The sequence below is a fragment of the Vigna umbellata genome, chromosome 3 (assembly GCF_029865625.1).
Source record: "Vigna umbellata cultivar VRB3 chromosome 3, Vumbellata_1.0, whole genome shotgun sequence".
Classification (NCBI taxonomy): domain Eukaryota; kingdom Viridiplantae; phylum Streptophyta; class Magnoliopsida; order Fabales; family Fabaceae; genus Vigna; species Vigna umbellata.
The window spans coordinates 10,811,066-10,818,411 of NC_142167.1; positions in this window are offsets into that span (position 1 = coordinate 10,811,066).

The following is a 7,346-nucleotide window of genomic DNA, read 5'->3' on the forward strand; positions in this document are numbered from 1 at the left end:
TGGTTAAATGAAAGGCAAAGTTGATTCATGTGACATTGTAATAGTAGAGTGAATGAGTGAATATCTCCTATACACTTGTGTGTTTGAGTGAAACACTTTATCTAGAGAGGATAGATTCCATGAACACATCAGAACATCTTTGCTTAGTTAATTGATCATTCATGAAAATAGCATTTGTTGGATAGTATGTGTTTGAGTGGTCACTAAAAGCATGTGCACATCTTGATTGAAGTCTTGATGATGAGCTAAATTGAGTATTTACTTGTCTTGAAAGAAGGATTTTTGAATGTGGTGAACCATTATATGAATTGATGGAAGATTGAGTTACATCTTGTTTGCTTGAGGACAAGCAAAGTTTTAAGTTTGGGGTTGTGATAACGGTTGAAAAACCGTTATTTTTATGCTTAAAATTGATACCAAAAGCAACCTTTAAGACTTAGAAACTAGCTTGAACTCATATTTTTGCTTTAGTTTTGTGAATAAGAGAGTTAAAAGTGAATTTAATGGTTTTGTGCAAGATTCCCTTGATTTTGTAGGCTAATTGAATGATTTGAAAGAAGAATTGAAGTACCGAATGATTGGAGTGCTGAAAAGTCAACCAGAAACCAGAAAAGTCAACCAGTCAACTATAAAAGTCAACCAGAATACGGAAAAAGTCAACCATACGAGTTTTGGGCCAGTTTTCTGCGATTTTATGATCTGTTTGGGCCTGGACCCGTTTTCTATTATTTTTATGTCCTATTTAAAGACCTAGATGTCTTAGGGTTTTGTATCTTTGGCTGGGAGGAAGCAGAAACACACTTTTCACCCCTTGGGGGTAGATTGGGAGATGGTGACGACTCTCCTCTTCTCTTTCTAGGGTTTTTCTATCTCTTTCATTCTTTCATTATTGTTCATCTAGTTTCACCATGAATATGGTGAACTAAACCTTGTATGTTTGTTGGGGAATCAATGTAATCTTTTGAAGCTCTCATATATGGAATTTGTGTTTACATCTTATATTTAAGACCTATGCTTTCTTTCATCATTAGTTAGGGTTTTTCCTCTTTGCTCAATGCTTGCTTTGTTTAACTCATTCAATGCATGATTATTGGTTTTGTCGATACGGGAACGTACGGGGAAGTCTAGATCCGGGGAATTTCTCCCAATAGTATATTGGTTGCCTTAATCTCCTATGCTAAAAAAACTAATTATTAGGAATGCTAGGAATCGTATGAACTCGTAATTAGGGAGAAGCCTTCTTGAAAGGTAATTTAAAGAGTGGCATTAACAATGATGAATTGAATGTTGAATTCCTAAAGTATATGAGAGTGGATAAGATGAAATTGATAACCCCAACAACATACTCACCCATATATTCCATTGAAAGTGTTTGTATTTTGCTTTAGCCATTGATCACACTCATGCATACATGTTTATTTTCGTCTTTTGCATAGTAAAATCCAATTATTTCGTTCTTAAGTCTTAGCTAATCAACGAATCACATAACTAAACTAGGCCGTGAGACCTTTGGGAGAACGATACTTGGTCTTACCAAGTTTATTACTTGAAACGATTCGGTCATACTTGCCGATTGTTCAACAAGTTTGTGGCGCCGTATTTCGGTGTTCATAAATTTGTCATCAGCCAACTTCGTCCACTTCGTCCAATTCGTCCACTTCATCCACTTCTTCCACTTCTTCCACTTCGTCCACTTCTTCCACTTCTTCCTCTTCTTCTCCTTCTTCTTCTTCGTCCACCTCTTCCACTTCTTCCACTTCTTCTTCTTCGTCCACTTCTTCCACTTCTTCTTCTTCCACTTCTTCTCCTTCTTCGTCTTCGTCCACTACGTACAATCCTCCACTTCGTTCAACTTCGTCAACTTCGTCCACTTCCACTTCTTCCCCTTCTTCCAATGCTTCTTCTTCTTCCACTTCTTCTCCTTCTTCTTCTTCGTCCACTTTGTCAACTTTGTCCACTTCGTCCACTTCGTCCACTTCGTCTACTTCGTTCAGTTCGTTCACTTCGTCGACTTTGTCCACTTCGTCCATTTCGTACACTTCGTCCACTTCATTCACTTCGTCCACTTCGTCCATTTCGTACACTTCGTCAACTTCGTCCACTTCTTCCACTTCGTCCACTTCTTCCATTTCTTCCTGTTCTTCCACTTCTTGTCCTTCTTCTTCTTCGTCCACTTCGTCCAATTTGTCCAGTTCGTCCACTTCATCCAGTTTGCCAACTTCGTCCACTTCTTTTAGTTCTTCCACTTCGTCCACTTCTTCCGCTTCTTCCACTTCTTCTCCTTCTTCTTCTTTGTCCACTTCTTCCACTTCTTCCACTTCTTCCACTTCTTCTCCTTCTTCGTCTTCGTCCACTTCGTCCACTTCTTCCACTTCTTCCACTTCTTCCAGTTCTACTCCTTCTTTTTCTTCATCCGCTTTGTCCACTTCGTCCACTACGTCCACTTCCTCCACTTCGTTCAGTTCGTGCACTTCGTCAACTTCGTCCACTTCTTCCACTTCGCCAACTTCGTCCACTTCTTCCACTTGTTCCACTTCTTCCACTTCTTCTACTTCTTATCCTTCTTCTCCTTCTTCTTCTTCGTCCACTTCCACCATTTTGTCCACTTCTTCCACTTCTTCCACTTCTTCTGCTTTTTCTTCTTCGTGCACTTCTTCTACTTCTTCCACTTCTTCTTCTTCTTCTTCTTCCACTTCTTCTCCTTCTTCTTCTTCGTCCACTTCATCCACTTCTTCCACTTCTTCTCCTTCTTCTTCTTCAACCACTTTATCAACTTCGTCCACTTCGTCCGCTTCCTCCACTTCGTCCAATTCGTTCACTTCGTCCACTTCCATCACTTCGTCCACTTCGTCCACTTCCTCCACTTCTTCCACTTCTTCCACTTTTTCTCCTTCTTCTTCTTCGTCAACTTCGTCCACTTCGTCCACTTCGTCCACTTCCTATAATTTGTCAACTTCCTTCACTTCCTTCACTTCGTTTACTTTGTCCACTTCCTCCACTTCGTCCTCTTCGTCCTCTTCTTCCACTTCTTCCACTTCTTCTTATTCTTCCACTTCCTCCACTACGTCCACTTCCCCCACTTCCTCCACCTCCTTCAGTTCATGCACTTCGTTCACTTCGTCCACTTCGTCCACTTCTTCCACTTCTTCCACTTCTTCTCCTTCTTCCTCTTCGTCCACTTCGTCCACTTCCTATACTTCGTCAACTTCCTCCATTTCCTCCACTTCGTCCACTTCGTTAACTTCGTTCACTTCGTCCAATACGTCCACTTCGTCCACTTCTTCCACTTCGTCCACTTCGTCCATTTCTTCCGCTTCTTCCACTTCTACTTTTTCTTCCACTTCTTCTCCTTCTTCTTCTTTGTCCACTTCGTCCATCAACTTCTTCAATTTCTTCCACTTCTCCCACTTTTTCTCCTTCTTCTTCTTCATCCACTTTGTCAACTTCGTCCACTTCCTCCACATCGTCAACTTCCTCCACTTCGTTCAGTTCGTTTACTTTGTCCACTTCCTCCACTTCGTCCTCTTCGTCCTCTTCTTCCACTTCTTTCACTTCTTCCACTTCTTGTCCTTCTTCTTCTTCGTCCACTTCGTCCAATTTGTCAAGTTCGTCCAGTTCGTCAACTTCGTCCAATTTGCCAACTTCTTCCAGTTCGTCCAATTCGTCCACTTCATCCACTTCTTCCACTTCTTCCACTTCTTCCACTTCGTCCACTTCGTCCACTTCGTCCACTTCTTCCTCTTCTTCTCCTTCTTCTTCTTCGTCCACCTCTTCAACTTCTTCCACTTCTTCTTCTTCGTCCACTTCTTCCACTTCTTCCACTTCTTCCACTTCTTCTTCTTCTTCCACTTCTTCTCCTTCTTCGTCTTCATCCACTACGTCCACTTCCTCCACTTCGTTCAGTTCGTGCACTTCGTTTACTTCGTCAGCATCGTCTAGTTTGTCAACTTCGTCAACTTCGTCCACTTCCACTTCTTCCCCTTCTTCCACTTCTTCTTCTTCTTCCACTTCTTCGCCTTCTTCTTCTTCGTCCACTTTGTCCACTTCGTCCACTTCGTTCAGTTCGTTCACTTCGTCGACTTTGTCCACTTCGTCCATTTCGTACACTTCGTCCACTTCGTCCGTTTCGTACACTTCGTCAACTTCGTCCACTTCTTCCACTTCGTCCACCTCTTCCATTTCTTCCTGTTCTTCCACTTCTTGTCCTTCTTCTTCTTCGTCCAATTTGTCCACTTCGTCCACTTCGTCCAGTTTGCCAACTTCGTCCACTTCGTAAACTTCGTCCACTTCTTTTAGTTCTTCCACTTCGTCCACTTCTTCCGCTTCTTCCACTTCTTCACCTTCTTCTTCTTCGTCCACTTCTTCCATTTCTTCCACTTCTTCTCCTTCTTCGTCTTCGTCCACTTCGTCCACTTCTTCCACTTCTTCCACTTCTTCCAGTTCTACTCCTTCTTTTTCTTCATCCGCTTTGTCCACTTCGTCCACTACGTCCACTTCCTCCACTTCGTTCAGTTCGTGCACTTCGTCAACTTCGTCCACTTGTTCCACTTCGCCAACTTCGTCCACTTCTTCCACTTGTTCCACTTCTTCTACTTCTTGTCCTTCTTCTCCTTCTTCTTCTTCGTCCACTTCCACCATTTCGTCCACTTCTTCCACTTCTTCCACTTCTTCTGCTTTTTCTTCTTCGTGCACTTCTTCTACTTCTTCCACTTCTTCTTCTTCTTCTTCCACTTCTTCTCCTTCTTCTTCTTCGTCCACTTCGTCCACTTCTTCTCCTTCTTCTTCTTCATCCACTTTGTCAACTTCGTCCACTTCGTCCACTTCGTCCAATTCGTTCACTTCGTCCACTTCCTCTACCTCGTCCACTTCCTCCACTTCCTCCACTTCTTCCACTTCGTCCACTTCTTCCACTTCCTCCACTTCTTCTTCGTCCACTTCGTGCACTTCATCCACATTGTCCACTTTGTCCACTTTGTCCATTTCCTCCACTTCGTCCAATTTGTCCAATTCGTCCACTTCGTCAACATCGTCTAGTTTGTCAACTTTGTCAACTTCGTCCACTTCTTCAACTTCTTCCCCTTCTTCCACTTCTTCTCCTTCTTCTTCTTCGTCCACTTCGTCAACTTTGTCCACTTCGTCCACTTCGTTCAGTTCGTTCACTTCGTCTACTTCTTCCACTTTGTCCTCTTTGTCCACTTCGTACACTTCGTCCACTTCATCCACTTCGTCCACTTCGTCTACTTCGTCCAATTTGTCCACTTCGTCCATATTGCAACTTCGTCCATTTCGTCAAATTCGTCCACTTGTTCCACTTCTTCGACTTCTTCTACTTCGTCCACTTCTTCCACTTCTTCTTCTTCTTCCACTTCTTCTCCTTTTTCATCTTCGTCCACTTCATCCACTTCGTCCACTTCTTCCACTTCTTCCAATTCTTCCACTTCTTCTACTTGTTTTTCTTCATCCACTTTGTCGACTTCGTCCACTACATCCACTACGTCCACTTCCTCCACTTCCTCCAGTTCGTTCAGTTCGTCCACTTCGTCCATTTCGTCCACTTCGTCCACTTCGTCCACTTCGTCCACTTCGTCCACTTCGTCCACTTCGTCCACTTCGTCCACTTCGTCCAATTTGTCCAATTCGTCCACCTCGTCCAGTTTGTCAACTTGGTCAAATTCGTCCACTTCTTCCGCTTCTTCCACTTCTTCCACTTCTTCTCCTTCTTCTTCTTCGTTCATTTCTTCCTCTTCTTCCACTTCTGCTTTTTCTTCCACTTCTTCTCCTTCTTCTTCTTTGTGCACTTCGTCCATCAACTTCTTCAATTTCTTCCACTTCTTCCACTTTTTCTCCTTCTTCTTCTTCGTCCACTTCGTCAACTTCGTCCACTTGGTCCACTTCCTCCACTTCGTCAACTTCCTCCACTTCGTTCAGTTCGTTTACTTTGTCCACTTCCTCCACTTTGTCCTCTCCGTCTTCTTCTTCCACTTCTTTCACTTCTTCCACTTCTTGTCCTTCTTCTTCTTCGTCCACTTCGTCCAATTTGTCGAGTTCGTCCAGCTCGTCCACTTCGTCCAATTTGCCAACTTCGTCCACTTCGTCCAATTCGTCAACTTAATCCACTTCTTCTACTTCTTCCACTTCGTCCACTTCTTCCACTTCTTCCTCTTCTTCTCCTTCTTCTTCTTCGTCAACCCATTCCACTTCTTCCACTTCTTCTTCTTCGTCCACTTCTTCCACTTCTTCTTCTTCTTCCACTTCTTCTCCTTCTTCGTCTTCGTCCACTACGTCCACTTCCTCCACCTCGTTCAGTTCGTTTACTTCGTTCACTTCGTCCTTTTCGTCCACTTCTTCCACTTCTTCCACTTCTTCAGCTTCTTCTCCTTCTTCTTCTTCGTCCACTTCGTCCACTACTTCCACTTCTTCCACTTCTTCTCCATTTTCTTCTTCGTGCACTTCTTCCACTTCTTGCACTTCTTCTTCTTCTTCCACTTCTTCTTCTCCTTCTTCTTCGTCCACTTCTTCCTCTTCTTCCACTTCTTCCTCTTCTTCCACTTCTTCCACTTCGTCAACTTCGTCCACTTTGTCCCCTTCCTCCACTTCCTCCACTTCCTCCACTTCGTCAAGTTCGTTCACTTCGTCCACTTCCTCCACTTCGTCCACTTCCCCACTTCGTCCACTTCGCCACAACGTCCACTTCTTCCACTTCTTCCACTTCCCATCCTTCTTCTTATTCGTCCACTTCTTCCACTTCGTCCACTTTGTCCATGTTTTCCATGTCCACTTCGCCCAATTTGTCTAATTCGTCCACTTCGTCAACATCGTCTAGTTTGTCAACTTCGTCAACTTTGTCCACTTTATCCATTTCTTCCCTTTCTTCCACTTCTTCTTCTTCTTCCACTTCTTCTCCTTCTTATTCTTCGTCCACTTCGTCAACTTCGTCCACTTCGTCCACTTCGTTCAGCTCGTTCATTTCGTCCACTACGTCCACTTCGTCCACTTGTTCAACTTCGTCCACTTCGTCCATTTCGTCCACTTCGTCCACTTCGTCCACTTCGTCCACTTCGTGCAATTTGTCCAATTCGTCCACTTCGTCCACTTCCTCCACTTCGTCCAGTTTGTCAACTTCATCCACTTCTTCCACTTCTTCCACTTCTGGTTTTTCTTCTTCTTCGTCCATTTCGTCCACTTCGTCCACTTTGTCCACTTTGTCCATTTCGTCCACTTCGTCCAATTTGTCCAATTCGTCCACTTCTTCAACTTCTTCTCCTTCTTCTTCTTCGTCCACTACTTCCACTTCTTCCACTTCTTCTCCATTTTCTTCTTCGTCCACTTCTTCCACTTCTTCCACT